This window comes from Phyllostomus discolor, chromosome X, assembly GCF_004126475.2.
Source record: "Phyllostomus discolor isolate MPI-MPIP mPhyDis1 chromosome X, mPhyDis1.pri.v3, whole genome shotgun sequence".
Lineage (NCBI taxonomy): Eukaryota > Metazoa > Chordata > Mammalia > Chiroptera > Phyllostomidae > Phyllostomus > Phyllostomus discolor.
The window spans coordinates 54,864,146-54,878,133 of record NC_050198.1 but is presented as its reverse complement, the minus strand read 5'-3'; the positions used below and the strand labels follow the sequence as shown (position 1 = coordinate 54,878,133).

At 39.2% G+C, this 13,988-nt stretch overlaps 1 pseudogene; it reads right to left on the bottom strand.

Annotated features, from left to right (window-relative positions):
• Window positions 1-4,602: 4,602 nt before the first annotated feature.
• On the bottom strand, window positions 4,603-5,240 carry LOC114505544 (annotated as a pseudogene).
• Between the last annotated feature and the right edge of the window lie 8,748 nt (window positions 5,241-13,988).

Below are 13,988 nucleotides of genomic sequence, written 5' to 3'. Positions count from 1 at the left end.
ATGGACCCTCGCTCCTCGGCTTTGACATAGCCTGAGTTCTCATCCTCTGGGAGAAAATCTCCTTATTGCCTTAGTTCCCGTGCTAAGCCTGAAACAATGACAGGGTGGTGCAGCTCTGTGCTGAAAAGAGCGGATTCCCCAGGTGATCAGGCCTAAGAAAGAACATGTAAATTACTGTGAAACCTTCTTTGTTTAGAATGCTCTCAGTTGAATGAGAGGGGTCCAAGGAGGAAGTTTGTTCCTCAAAGTCTTACAGCTCTTTGACCCCGACTCAATAGACCAGCAGAGTTCCTTGTTTTCTATAGTTCCTTACTTCCCCCTGATAAGTACTGTACTTTACCTGAATTATTATGCAAAATGAGCCCAATAAAAGCAAGTATGGACGGTAAATCAGGGCCCTCCCCACTAGGGGGGGTGGCCATTTCGTCCCTACTTCCCCACAGAAACTAGTTTGTCTCTGTGTATGTTTGTTTCTCGCGTGTTTTTCGGTGAGCCATCCACAGCATTCCGTGGTCACTGCTGGCCGGTGGCCCACGCGCAACATATCTGTTCTAATGCCAGTACCAGACTGGTTTGATTACAGTGGCCTTATAATATAGTTTTATATCAGGTAATGTGATCCTTCCTACTTTGTTCTTCTTTCTCAGAATTTCTGAAGCTACTGAGGGTCATTTATGGTTGCATATTAACTTTTGAAATATTTGTTCTATATCTGTGAAATATGTCATTGGTATTTTAATAGGGGTTGCATTGAATGTATAAATTACTTTCAGTAGTATAGATATTTTAATAATGTTAATTATTTGAATCCATGACCATGGCATATGTTTCTATTTATTTGTGTTTTCCTTAATTTCTTGCTTCCATGTTCTGTAGTTTTCCAAGTACAGGTCTTTTACCTCCTTGGTTAAGTTTATTCATAAGTACTTTATTTTTCTTGTTGATATGGTAAATGGGACTTTTTTCTAAATTTCTGTTTCTGATATTTCATTTTTGGTGTAAAGAAAGGCTTTTGATTTATGAATATTGATTTTGTATCCCACCATTTTCCCAAATTCACTTATTACATTGAGTAGTTTTTGGTGGAGTCTTCAGGGTGTTCAATGTACATGATCATGTTATCTGCAAACAATGACAGTTTTACTTTCTCCTTTCCAATTTGGATGTCTTTTATTTCTTTTTCCTGTCTGATGGCTATGGCTAGAACTTCCAATACTATGTTAAACAGGAGTGGTGAAAGCACACACCCTTGATCTTAGGGGGAAAGCTTTTAGTTTTGCCTGTTGAGTATGGTGTTGGTTGTAGGTTTCTCATATATGGTCTTCATTATGTTGAGGAATGCTCCCTCTCTGTACACTTTGCTGAGTATTTTTATCATAAATGGGTGCTGTACTTTATCAAATGTTTTTTTTACCATCTATTGATATGATATTGTGATCTTTGTTTTTCATTTTGTTTTTGTGATATATTACATTTATTGAGTTGTTAATATTGTACCATCTTTGCATCCCTGGAAATAATCCCACTTGATCATGTTGTATGATCTTTTCAATGTATTGCTGGATGTGGTTTGCCAATATTTTGTTGAGGATTTTAGCATCCAGTTTCATCAGCAATATTTACCTGCCATATTCTTTCTTTGTTGTGTCTTTATCTGGCTTTCAAATTAGGGTGATGCTGGTCTCATAAAAAGAGTTTGCAAGTCTGTCCTCTTCTTGGATTTTTCTGGAATAGTTAGAGCAGGATAGGGATTAGTTCTTCCTTATTTTTTTTTTAATTCTCCTGTGAAGTCATCCAGTGTAGGGCTTTTGAGTTTTTCTTTTTTGATTACTGCTTCAATTTCACTAGTTGTTATTGGTTTGTTCAGGCTTTCTTTTTATATATATATATATATATATATATATATATATATATATATATATATATATATATATTTTAAGATTTTATTTATTTATTTTTAGAGAGGGAAGGGAGGGAGGGGGAGAGAGAGAGAGAGAGAGAGAGAGGGAGAGAGAGAGAGAGAAACATCAATGTGCCGTTGCTGGGGGTCATGGCCTGCAACCCAGGCATGTACTCTGACTGGGAATCGAACCTGCAACACTTTGGTTTGCAGCCCGCGCTCAATCCACTGAGCTACGCCAGCCAGGTGTTCAGGCTTTCTGCTTTGCCCTGATTCATTTTTATGAAGATTATGTGTTTCTAGAAATATGTCCATTTCATCCATATTTTCAAGCTTCTTGGCATATAATTTCTGCCAATCCTTTTTACTTCTGTGGTATTGGTTGTAATTACTCCTCTTTCATTTCTGATTTTATTTATTCAGGTCCTCCCTCTTTTTGTTCTTGATGAGTCTACTTAAATGGTTGTCAATTTTGTTTATCCTTTCAAAGAACCGAGTCCTAGATTAATTGATTCTTTGAATTGTTCTTTTAGTCTCTATGTTGTTTAATTCATCTCTGATCTTGATTATTTCCTTCCTTCTACTCTCTCTGGGCTTTATTTGTTGTTATTCCTCCAGTTCTTATAGTTGTAGGGTTAGGTTGTTTATTTGAAATGTTTCATTCTTTTTTACCTAAGCCTGTATTGCTATGAACATTGCTCTCAGTTCCAACTTTGTGGTATTCCATAGGTTTTGGGCTGTGGTGTTTTCATTTTCATTTGTGTCCAGAAACTTTTTTATTTCTTCCTTGATCTCATTGTTAACCTGTTCATTGCTTAATGTCATGCTATTCTGTCTCCATGAATTTGAATATTTTTTAGTTTTTTTTCTCAAAGTTCATTTTTAGTTTCAAGCTATTGCAGTCTGAGAAAATGCTTGCTATGATTTAAATTTTGTTGAATTTTTGAGGTTTGTTTTGTGCCCTATCATGTGGTTATCTTTGAGACTGTTTTATTTGCATTTGAAAGGAATGTATATTTTGCTTCTTTGGTGTGAAAGGCTCTGTATATATATCAGTTAAATCCATTTGATTTGGGAGTTGTTCAGTGCCACAATATCCTTGTTGATTCTCTCTTGGGAAGATCTGTCCATTGTTGATGGTGGAGTGTTAAAATCCACTACTATAAGTGTGTTGCTGCCTATATCTTTCTTGAAGTCCTCCAAGGTTTCCTTATATATTTGGGTGCTCCTATGTTGGGTGTATAAATGTTTACAATGTTTATGTCTTCTTATTGGATCCTACCCTTGAGCATTATGAGGTGTCCTCTGTCTTTTTTTATGGTCTTTGTTTTGAAATCCACTTTGTCTGATTTAAGTGTTGGTAACCTGGTTTTTTTATTCCTGTCCATTTGCTTGGAATATTTTTTCCAACTCTTCACTTTCAGTCTGAGTAGGTTTTTGTTCTCAGATGGGTCTCTTCTAGGCAGCATATACGCTGGTCATGTTTTCTTATCCTGTCAGCTAACCTATGTCTTTTGGTGAGAGCATTTAATGCATTACATTTAAGGTTATTATTGACAGGTATTCAGTTCCATTTCCCCCCATTGTACCTGTGTTCCTCTCTCTCTCACTTTATTTGTTCATCTTAAAGCCTTCTCTTTACCATGTCTTACAATGCTGGTTTGGTGGAGGTGTATTCTTTTATCCTTCTTTTCTCTGAGAAACTTCTTATTTAGCCTTCCATTTTAATTGAGAGCCTTGCTGGGTAGAGTAGTATTGGTTGCAGGACTTTGCTTTTCATTACTTGGAGTATGTCTTTCCATTCCCTTTTGGCTTATAGTGTTTCTGTTGAGAAATCTGTTGCTAGTCTAGTTGGGGCTCCCTTGTATGTTACTTCTTGTTTCTCCCTTGCTGCCTTTAAGAATCTCTGTCTTTCAGTTTTGCCATTCAAATTATGATGTGTCTTGGAGTGGGCCTCTTTGGGTTCATCTTGATTGGGACCCTCTGTGCTTCCTGGACTTGCATGGCTTTTTCTCTTATCAAGTTAGGGAAGTTTTCTATCATTATTTTTCCAAACAGTTTTTTTTTTTCATAAGTGAGATGTTATTGGTTGTTCTGAGGATGAGTACACAGACATTTCAATTTGTACACAATTCTTAACACACGTCAAAAATGTAAAGTCATGTAGTTGTGATTCTTCTCTGAAGTTATTCCAGTAACTTTCCATATTCAAATTTGGGGACAAATTTCCTTAATGGAGTGTCAAGTACCAATATCTGAAAATATCAATATGCTGGTACATCAAAGACCAACTAATTCACAATTTTATATATATATATATATATATATATATATATATATAATATATATATATATAAACATATATATATTATATATATTACATCATCAAATTTTCAAACTTTCACAGCACATTAACAAAGTTACTAGGAAAACTGGACTACCACAACAAAGATGTTAGAATACATAAAATTCTGACAGGGAGAGGCCAAGATCAAGGAGTGGCTTTTTTTAGGAAATAATCCTACCAAAAGCATGAGAATAGAAGTAATTTAAAATGTTCAGGACATAGTGAATGCATGACTGACTCCAAATTACCACTTAGTATGTTTTGTATTATACTATAATAATTATAGTGTAGGATATAAAATTATGCAATAGTTAAAGGAAATAAAAACTACCCCATCTATTAAATTTTTAGCTGACACCCAAGACAATCAAAGCCTCCCATATTCAATATCCCACTATTTTTTGGATGTACCAAAAAATAAACAACCAACAAATGATTTCACCTCTTAAAAAAATCATTTACACTTTAAAAAAATGGGATGAGGTAGAATTCCTTCCTTCTTAAAAGTGTTTCTAGAGCTACTAAAAAACTTGCATTTACAAAATAGTGATAAAAATACTCATCTGCATCATACAAGAAGAGAGACAGGGATCACTGATAAGACATGATATATGATAATAATCAGACTTGGCTTGTTTTTCTCCTGCTTCATCCGAGGCTGGACTCTCCTGGTTTTTAGTTTCTCCACTTTCCACAGGTAGATCTTCCTTAGGTTCCTGCTTAGCCACTTCAGCCTGTTTTCCCTTTACTCCTCCTTTTCCTTTCATTTTTACTTTTTTTGTCTGCAGATTTGTTCTTTCCTGCTGACTTTTTTGGCTTGGTTTCCACTTTTGCAGGAGCAAGTTTAGCTGACAACCTCACTGATCTCCTCGTGGGCTCCTCCTTCACCACCCCCTCAGTGGAGCTGACCTTCCTCTTGGACATCGTGTTGGTGGGGCTGGCATGTGTTGGGTGCCTGAGAGCCCTGGTGCATGGAGAACCTTTGCAAACTTGGACTGTCTGTCCTTTACAGCTTCTCCCACCACCCAAACTGCTAGCACCCACAATCTCCAAACAGGTTTTCTATCTTTTGCTCTTCTCCTCCTTCTGGTATCCCTATTGTATGGATATTATTACATTCATGTTGTCCTGCAGTTCCCTTAACACTTCTTTATTCTTTTGAGTCTTTTTTCCTTTTCTTCCTCTCTCTGTGAGTTTTTTTCTACTTTGTCCTTCACCATGCTGATTTGATCCTCTGCTTTATCTAGACTACTTTAGGTTCCTTCTTGTGTTCTTCAATTCAGAAATTGTATCCTTCACTTTCTCTTGGTTCTTGGTGATTGTTTCTATGTCCTTTTTCACAGTGATATAGTTTTCCATAAATTTCTCATAGTTTCCTTGCAGGTTTTGGTAATCCTCCTTAATCTCATTGAGCTTCCTTATAATCATTGTTTTGAACTCAATACCTGATAGTTGACTTGCCCCTATTTTGTTTAGCACTCTTTTTTAGGATTCCTTCTTTACTTTTGATTGGGGGTTGTTTCTTCTTCTTCCCATTATCTGTGAGACCCTTCTTGTTTGCTTCTGCTTCTTACATTGATCTGTTTTGACTCCCTGAGTTTATCGTGTGCACTTCTATGGTAGGAGACCTGTGAGATTCAGTGGAGCAGTCTCTTCGATCTCCTGACCTTGATGCTCTTGGGATGCCCTTTATGCCATTTATATTGGTTCTCTAATGTAATTGGGTTTTGAATGTTGTTGCATCATTCTCCAGTGGGTCACTCCTCCAGTAGTTTGTCTGAAGGTCACTCTACCCCCCATGTCATGTACACTGTTGTGCAAGTGTTGCCAGAACAAAACCACAAAGCCCAGAAACAAGCCCACATTCGCAAAAATATTCACCCCTGCAATCCCACTATGAAGAGAAAATGAACCAGTATTAATAATGTTGTAAAGAGGTTAAGATGATTATAAGAAAGGAGAGTGGATATTAGATGACTTACTGACAGAAAAAAAGATTTTGAGAGGGTAGAGGAAGGAGTACTAAGAGTTAGGAATTGGAGCAATGTGAAGAGAGAAAGTAAAATTTACATCATGAATAAGGGAAGTGTATTAGATTAGGGTTAAATAGAAAATAAAATAAAGTGAGAGAGAGAAAGAAAAAAATAAAATAAGTAATAAAAATATTGTAGCCAAATTAGAGATAAAAATCTACCACAGACCTTTCAACAACAAAGGAGCTAAAATTAATATTGGCGGGATGGGAGTAAGAGGGGAAAAAAGAAAAAAAAGAAAAGCTTAACAAATGTCCAGGGGAATAGAAAGTGATTTTAAAATGATAGAGGGAGAGGGAATACTAGGAGTGAAGAATGAAACCCAAGCTAAGACAGGGAAAAATTAAAAATTGAGATGAAAAGAAAAAGGGAAAAAAGGAGAAGAAAGAAAATAAAAGGTCAGGATGAAAAAGAAAAAGAAGAAAGAAAAAAGGAACAAATTGCAATGAATTCTGGCTAAGATAGGTAGAAATCCTTCACTTCCTTGCACAACCAAAAGGAGGAAAACAACCAATCTAAAATTAATAAACAATCAAAAGCACCAGAAAATCAAACTGCATGGAACACTGACAACCAAGGAATTAAAGAAAAAAAAAAAAAAACAACCAGAACAACCACACTGGCAAGGCAGTGGACCTCTCAGGCCATCTCAGAAAAACTGTGGCAGATCCTGGAGGTGTGGCTGGCTGCTGAACTCTGGGCTGCGTGGGAGGGGCTGATGTAAGGGGATAACTGAGACTCAGAGCTGACTGTGGACTACCACTAGGGTTGCTGCAGTGGGAGAAACTCCCTGTCTCACATGAGAGTTAGTTGAAAAGGGTGCTAGAGACGAGCAGGTGAGCCGCACTGTTCTCTTTATGGCTGCTCTCCCACAGGCAGTGCAGTAAAGAGGGTTGCCATGCCTGGGTAAATACCTAAGGCCCTGCCCCCTTACAACCTATCAGCTACACCAAGACAAAGAAATATGGCCCAAATGAAAGAACAAAGCAAAGCCTCAAAAAGAGAACTAAGCCATGAGGAGACTGTCAATTTATCTGATGGAGAATTTAAAGCCCTGGTATGAAAATGCTCACAGATCTAATTGAGCTTGGTCAAAAAATGAAAAAAACAAATGAAGGATACCCAAAGTGAAATAAAGCACAATATTCAGGGAACCAACAGTGACAGGAAGGAAACCAGGACTCAAAGCAGATTTGGAACAAAAGGCAAAAATAAACATCCATCCAGAATAAAATGAAGAAACAAGAATTCAAAAAAGTGAAGAGAGTCTTGCAAACCTCTGGGACAATCTGAATGAAATGTTCCAATATCCAAATCATAGGGGTGCCAGAATGAGAAGAACAACAGCAAGAAATCAAAAACTTATTTGAACAAATAATGAAGGAAAACTTCCTCAATCTGGTGAAGGAAATAGACTTCCAGGAAGTCCAGGAAGCCCAAAGAGTCCCAAAGAAGTTGGAGCCAAAGAGTAACACACCAAAGCACATCATTGTTAAGTTACCCAAGATTAAAGATAAAGAGAAAATCCTAAAAGAAGCAAGGGGAAAGGAGAGAGTTACATACAAAGGGGTACCCATTAAGATATAGCTGATTTCTCAAAAGAAATCTTGAAGGCTAGAAGGGGCTGGAAAGAAGTATTCAAAGTCATGAAAGGCAAGGACCTAGATTGCTCTATCCAGCAAAGCTATCATTTATAATGGAAGGGCAGATAAAGTGCTTCCCAGATATGGTCAAGTTAAAGGAATTCATCATCACCAAGCTATTATTATATGAAATGTTAAAGGGACTTATCTAAGAAAAAGAAGATAAAAAATTTAAATTGTAAAGTGACAACAAACTCACAACTATCAACAAATGAACCTAAAAGAAAAGAAGAATGAAAACAAAAGCTAAGCAAACAACAAGAACAAGAACAGAATCAGAAAAATGGACATCACATGGAGGGATTTCATTGGGGAGGGGGAAGGGAAGAATAGCGGGGGAAAGTACAGGGAAGGAGAAGCATAATTGTTAGACAAAATAGATGGGGAGAGACAAAAATGGTATAGGAAACAGAGAACTCAAAGAACTTATATGTACAACACATGGACATGAACTAAGGGGCGGGGAATGCTGGAGGTTTGGGGGTGCAGGGTGGAGGGGGTAAAAGGGGAAAATTGGGAAAACTGTAATAGCATAATCAATAAAAATACTTAAAAATAAAAAATAAAATTCCAAAAAAAGAAGAAAAAAGAAAAAAACAGGCTAAGACAGGGTAAAATTAAAAATTTGAGACAAAAAAAGTAGGAGACGAGATCAGTATAATTCAGAATTTGAAATAAAAAATTAATGAGTGTCTAGCAATAAAATTTAAAAAATGCAACAACTACCCTATCCAAAACCAATTAGCAAAGATTGCTAAAGGTGGAGTAAGAGTGTGGGTATTTTAAGAGAAGGGAAAAAGGATGTGAGATAACCATTGACAAGAAACTTGGTTTTGTGAGGCTGCACAGGGGAGAAATAGTAAGAGTGTGGAATGGAAACAAGTTGTAGCAAGAGAAAAAATAAACTTTAAAACAAAAATGAGAGGAAAGAAGAAGGTGAAATTGGGTAAGAGAAGGGAGGGAATAAATATGTGAAGTGAAATAAACTATAGTATAAAATCTAGTGACTTAATGTGTACAAACTTGATGGACAACAAATGAATGTTAAAAAGCTATGCAGGAAGGAAGGAAAATATCATGAATCATGGAGAAGAGCACAGTGGATTTTGTCTCGGTGATCTCTAGTATTTACCAGTTTTTTCTTTCAGGATCTGCCTCTGGTGGTGTCAGATATTGACCTGATCTGATATTAGGCAACCAGTTTGAGACTTCCAGAGATCTACTCTCTGTGGCTGACTCCTTCAGTTGTTAATCTAGTCACTCTGTAATTAGCAATCAGGCTAATTACAATACAGGGAAGTCTGCTTAAGCAACATAAGTCAGGGCAGAATCCCTCCTGGGGTCAGGGCTATTGTTTCCCCTCAGGCTGCTGCCACTCAGAGAGGAGTAGTCTGCCTGGGCAGGATGACTGCTGCCATATGGAGGATGACTCAGCACCGGGATCCCGGTGTCTACTCTCTCAGCTCTCTCCCCAAAGCTTCAGTCCCCAGTGTCTCCTCAGGCATCTCTAGCCCACTCTGCTCTACCTTTGCCAGAGCTCAGGGTAAGTGACTGCAAATGAAAATGTGTGCATTGGCCCTTTAAATGGTTCTTGTCATCTCTAGCTGTCTGTCTCTGGCAGAGAGCAATCCTGCCACTTTTCACAGCTGGTTGTTATCTGTGTACCTTTTGGGATCTGGTGCTCTAGGGTGGGAATCCCAGTTTAGGGTTCAGATACTACTCTTTTCACAGGAATCCAAGCAGCCAGTTAATTATCCCTCTGGCATTGCTGCCTAAGGGTGCCATACCAGCCCTCTCAAGTCACTGCCTAACTCCTTACCAGACAGGTTGTGCTGAAGGTGATTCTCTGTCTGTCTGACATTATAAGTCTTCTCTCTCACTGTTTTTCAGTTGTTTGTTCTTGGTAATTTCTCCACAATTTAATTGTAACTCCAGATTGGTCCTGGGAGGAGGTTAGTGTGTCTTCCATTCACTACTCTGCCATCTTGCATCTCGCTTTAAATATCGATTCTCCATTTTTTACTGCTTCTAAGGCAGAAGAGCAGAAGAAGATTCAAACTTTGCATATTTTTAACCCTTTATCACTCTTGGCATGTGATGGGCAACTGTTCAGTTTTAGTGAGTCATGTTATCTGTTCTGCAACAACTCCATTCATCTGGGATTATATCTGAGTAAACTGAGTGTCTGCTGATCCTTTCAAGAAATTGTCCCAGGAGGAACTTCTGGCCAGGATGGAGGCATAGGTGGACACACTGTGCCCCCTCACACAACCAAAATTAAGGACAACAAAATTTTAGAAACAAAAAAACAACCAGAACAGACAGAAAATTGAACTGTACGGAAGTCCTGACAACCATTCATCCAGACCGGTAAGAGGGGTGAAGTCGGCGGCCTGCAGAGAGGGGTTGCTGTGGGAAAAAGTGGTGGCTGGCAGACCCAGGTGCGCAGGGCACAGATGGCGGCTACCAGACCTTGTGGCAGACCCCCAGCGTGGGTGCAGGAATGCAAAGAGCAGACCCAGTGAGGCGCGCAAGACAGCTGGCTGTCTGCAGTCACACATTTGCGCACAGATAAATGAGGTGAAAACAGGCAGCAAGAGGGACCATGCAACCCAGGGCCCCAGCACCAGGAAATAAAGCCTAAAAGCACTGATTGAAAACACTTGTGGAGGTTGAGGTGCTGGGAAAGACTCCCAGCCTCTCAGGAGAGTTCATTGGGGAGACCCACAGGGTCCTAGAATGTACACGAGCCCACCCACCCAGGAACAAGCACCAGAAGGGCCCAATTTGCTTGGGGGAAGTGGCAGAGGGGACTGAAATCTGACAGAGAATGGAGCAAGTGCCACTGTACCCTCTCTGACCCCACCCCCACATACAGCGTTACAACACAGCGACTGGGTTGCCCCGCCCTGGTGAACACCTAAGGCTCTGCCCCTCATACAGAACAGGCTCGATCAGACCAAACAAACAAACAAACAAAGATGGTTCAAAGGGAAGAACAAATCAAAGTCCCAGTGCCAATACTTTTAAGCTACCAAGAGAGAGCCAACCTATCAGATGCGCAGTTCAAAGCACTGATCAGGATGCCCACAGAATTGGTTGAATTTGGTCACAAATTAGATGAAAAAATGAAGGCTACACTAAGTGAAATGAAGAAAAATGCACAGAGAACCAATAGTGATGGAAAGAAAACTGGGTCACAAATCAATAAAGTGGACCAGAAGGAAGAAAAAAACATACAATCAGGAAAGAATGAAGAAATAAAAATGCAAAAAAAAAAATTAGGAGAGGCTTAGGAACCTCCAGGACATCTTTAAACGTTTCAACATCCGAATTATAGGGGTACCAGAAGGAGAAGAGGAAGAGCAACAAGTGGAAAAGTTGTTTCAACAAATAATAAAGGAGAACTTCCCCCATCTGGCAAAGAAAATAGACTTCCAGGAAGTCCAGGAAGATCAGAGAGTTCCAAAGAAGTTGGACCCAAGAAGAAACACACCAAGGCACATCATAATTACATTACCCAAAATTAAAATGGAGAGAATTCTAGAAGCAGCAAGAGATAAGGAGACAGTCACCTACAAAGGAGTTCCCATCAGACTGTCAGCTGATTTCTCAAAAGAGACCTTAGAGGCAAGAAGGGGCTGGAAAGAAGTATTCCAAGTCATGCAAGGCAAGGACCTACATCCAAGATTGCTCTATCCAGCAAAGCTTTCATTTAGAATGGAAGGGCAGATAAAGTGCTTCTCAGATAAGGTCAAGCTAAAGGAGTTCATCATCACCAAGCCCTTATTATATGAAATGTTAAGGGGACTTATCTAAGAAAAAGAAGATAAAAAATATGAACAGTAAAAATACAGCAAACTCACAGTTATTAATAACTACACCTAAAACAAAAGCAAAATAAGCAAACAACTAGAACAGGAACAGAACCACAGAAATGGAGATCATATGGAGGGTTAGAAACAGGGGAGTGGGAGGAGGAGATAGGGGCAAAAGGTACAGAGAATAAGTAGCATAGACAGTAGGGAGAAAATAGACAGGGGGAGGGCAAGAATAGTATGGGAAATGTAAAAGCTAAAGAACTTATGACACATGGACATGAACTAAAAGGGGGGAAATGTGGGTGGGAGGTGGTGTACAGGGTGGAGGGGAGTGAAGGGGGGAATGGGACAACTGTAATAGCATAATCATTAAAATATATTAAAAAAAATTGTCCCAGGAAAGGGTGTGAGTTGTAATTATAGCAGGCTCTTTACAGCACCATTACCCATGTGTTTGCACTGCCCATAGTCCAGCACTTGGATTTTCCTATGTCTATCCATTGTTCCCAGGAGTCTCCAAGGGAAGGTGAAAGAGGTGTCCCTGTGGTTGAGACAGGCTCTCAGTGGGGTGAGGGGAAGGACTCAGTAGAAGAGCTGAGGCTGTGGATCCCCAGGGGTTGGATGTGTCTAATAAGCCATGTCCTCAGGATCGTGGCACCTGGAGCACAGCACTCACCACTGGCATGGAGATAAGCACTGGGACACAGTGGGTTGGGGAAGCAAAGCTGGGCCCACTAATGTAATTTTAAGGAAGAAGCGAATGGAAGACTCAGGAGTATTTCTCAGGGGTACTACTCAAGTAGTCAAAGGAGGCCACCATAAGATGGCATACTGGATTATCAGAGTCAAAGAGATGAAGAAAAAGTCCTTTGGGTATACACCTAATAGTAGTTCCCCATTGAGCCAGAAAGTCCCACCTGAATAGGTTAGGGAAGGTGGAAGGACTGAAAAGACAGGTATGTTGAGAGTTAAGAGTCCCAAAAAGACAAAGCATTAGAAGAAAGTGAGAGGATGTGTTCAATCACCACTGAGATTTTAATTTTTAGTATCCTGAGAGAGGGTGGTAGGAAACTAGGAATTAATGGTGGTGAGTATGACTGTAGTGTCTACTAAAAATGAGGCTAGATGGCCATTTATGAATACTTATTTCTCGCTGCTGATCCAAAGGTAATTGGGGATATTGTAAGATGCTTTCTTTGGAAAAGGGGAATCATTCTGTTTCTGATTGAGCAACCTGTGTAGGGTTGCCAGATAAAAATGCAGGAGGTACAGTTAAATTTTAAAGTTAGACAAGCAATGAATGATATTTTAGTGTGAGTGTGTTCCACATATTTTATAAGATATATTATGCCTTAATTGTTCACCTGCATTCAAAATTTGTTGTATTTTTGTTTGCTATATGTGGCAACCTTAGTTAATTGTCTTGTTTCCTGGCCAAAACAGGACAATTGCAGGCTCATTGTCATGCTCTCTGCAATATCTGCCAGTATTCGTATCTATCTGTGTTGTATTTGTGGAGGGCCTTGTATTTCCTTTAAGATACTTAAGTTATAATGACAAATTTGTGGTATATGGTTTTCTCTTTGTTTATTATGCTCTCCATAAAACACTGGACTAAAAAGTCTAGACTTCAAGTATAATAATTCATGAATGGATATGATCTGCCAACCTATTTCATGGTTCTGAATAGCATCTGATATTTCAGGCTCAAGGCCAGTAACAAAGAATATGCAAGTTGCTGTTGGGGTTTAAGGCTTTCTCCTATCTCTATGGCTTTTGTATACCTTGAGACATCTGAAGGTAGGGATCTAAAGGTGAGAGGGAGCTAAGAAAGGGAAAAAGGAGGAGAAAGACAGCATAACAGAGGACAGAGAACAGGAAGGGAGAAAAGCCAGGAGGGAATTTGGTTGTAAGGGGCAGACACAGAATTAGAAAGGAGGAGGTTTTGTGAGAAGGAGAAGGCTGAGGCCGTTTTAAGGGAGGACTCAATAGATTGAAATATTTTTGAACTGTTTATTTTCTTAGCTTTCCCTTACCAGTTAAGTAAACCTGTCCATTGTTAGGTAGCCATATTTTTAAAGATTTTATTTATTTATTTTTAGAGAGAAGAGAAGGAGAAAGAGGGAGAGAAACTTTAATGTGTGGTTGCCTCTCATATGCCCCCCACTAGGGACCTGACCCACAACCCAGACGTGAGCCCGGACAGGGAACCGAACTGGCAACCCTTTGGTTTGCAGGTCTGTG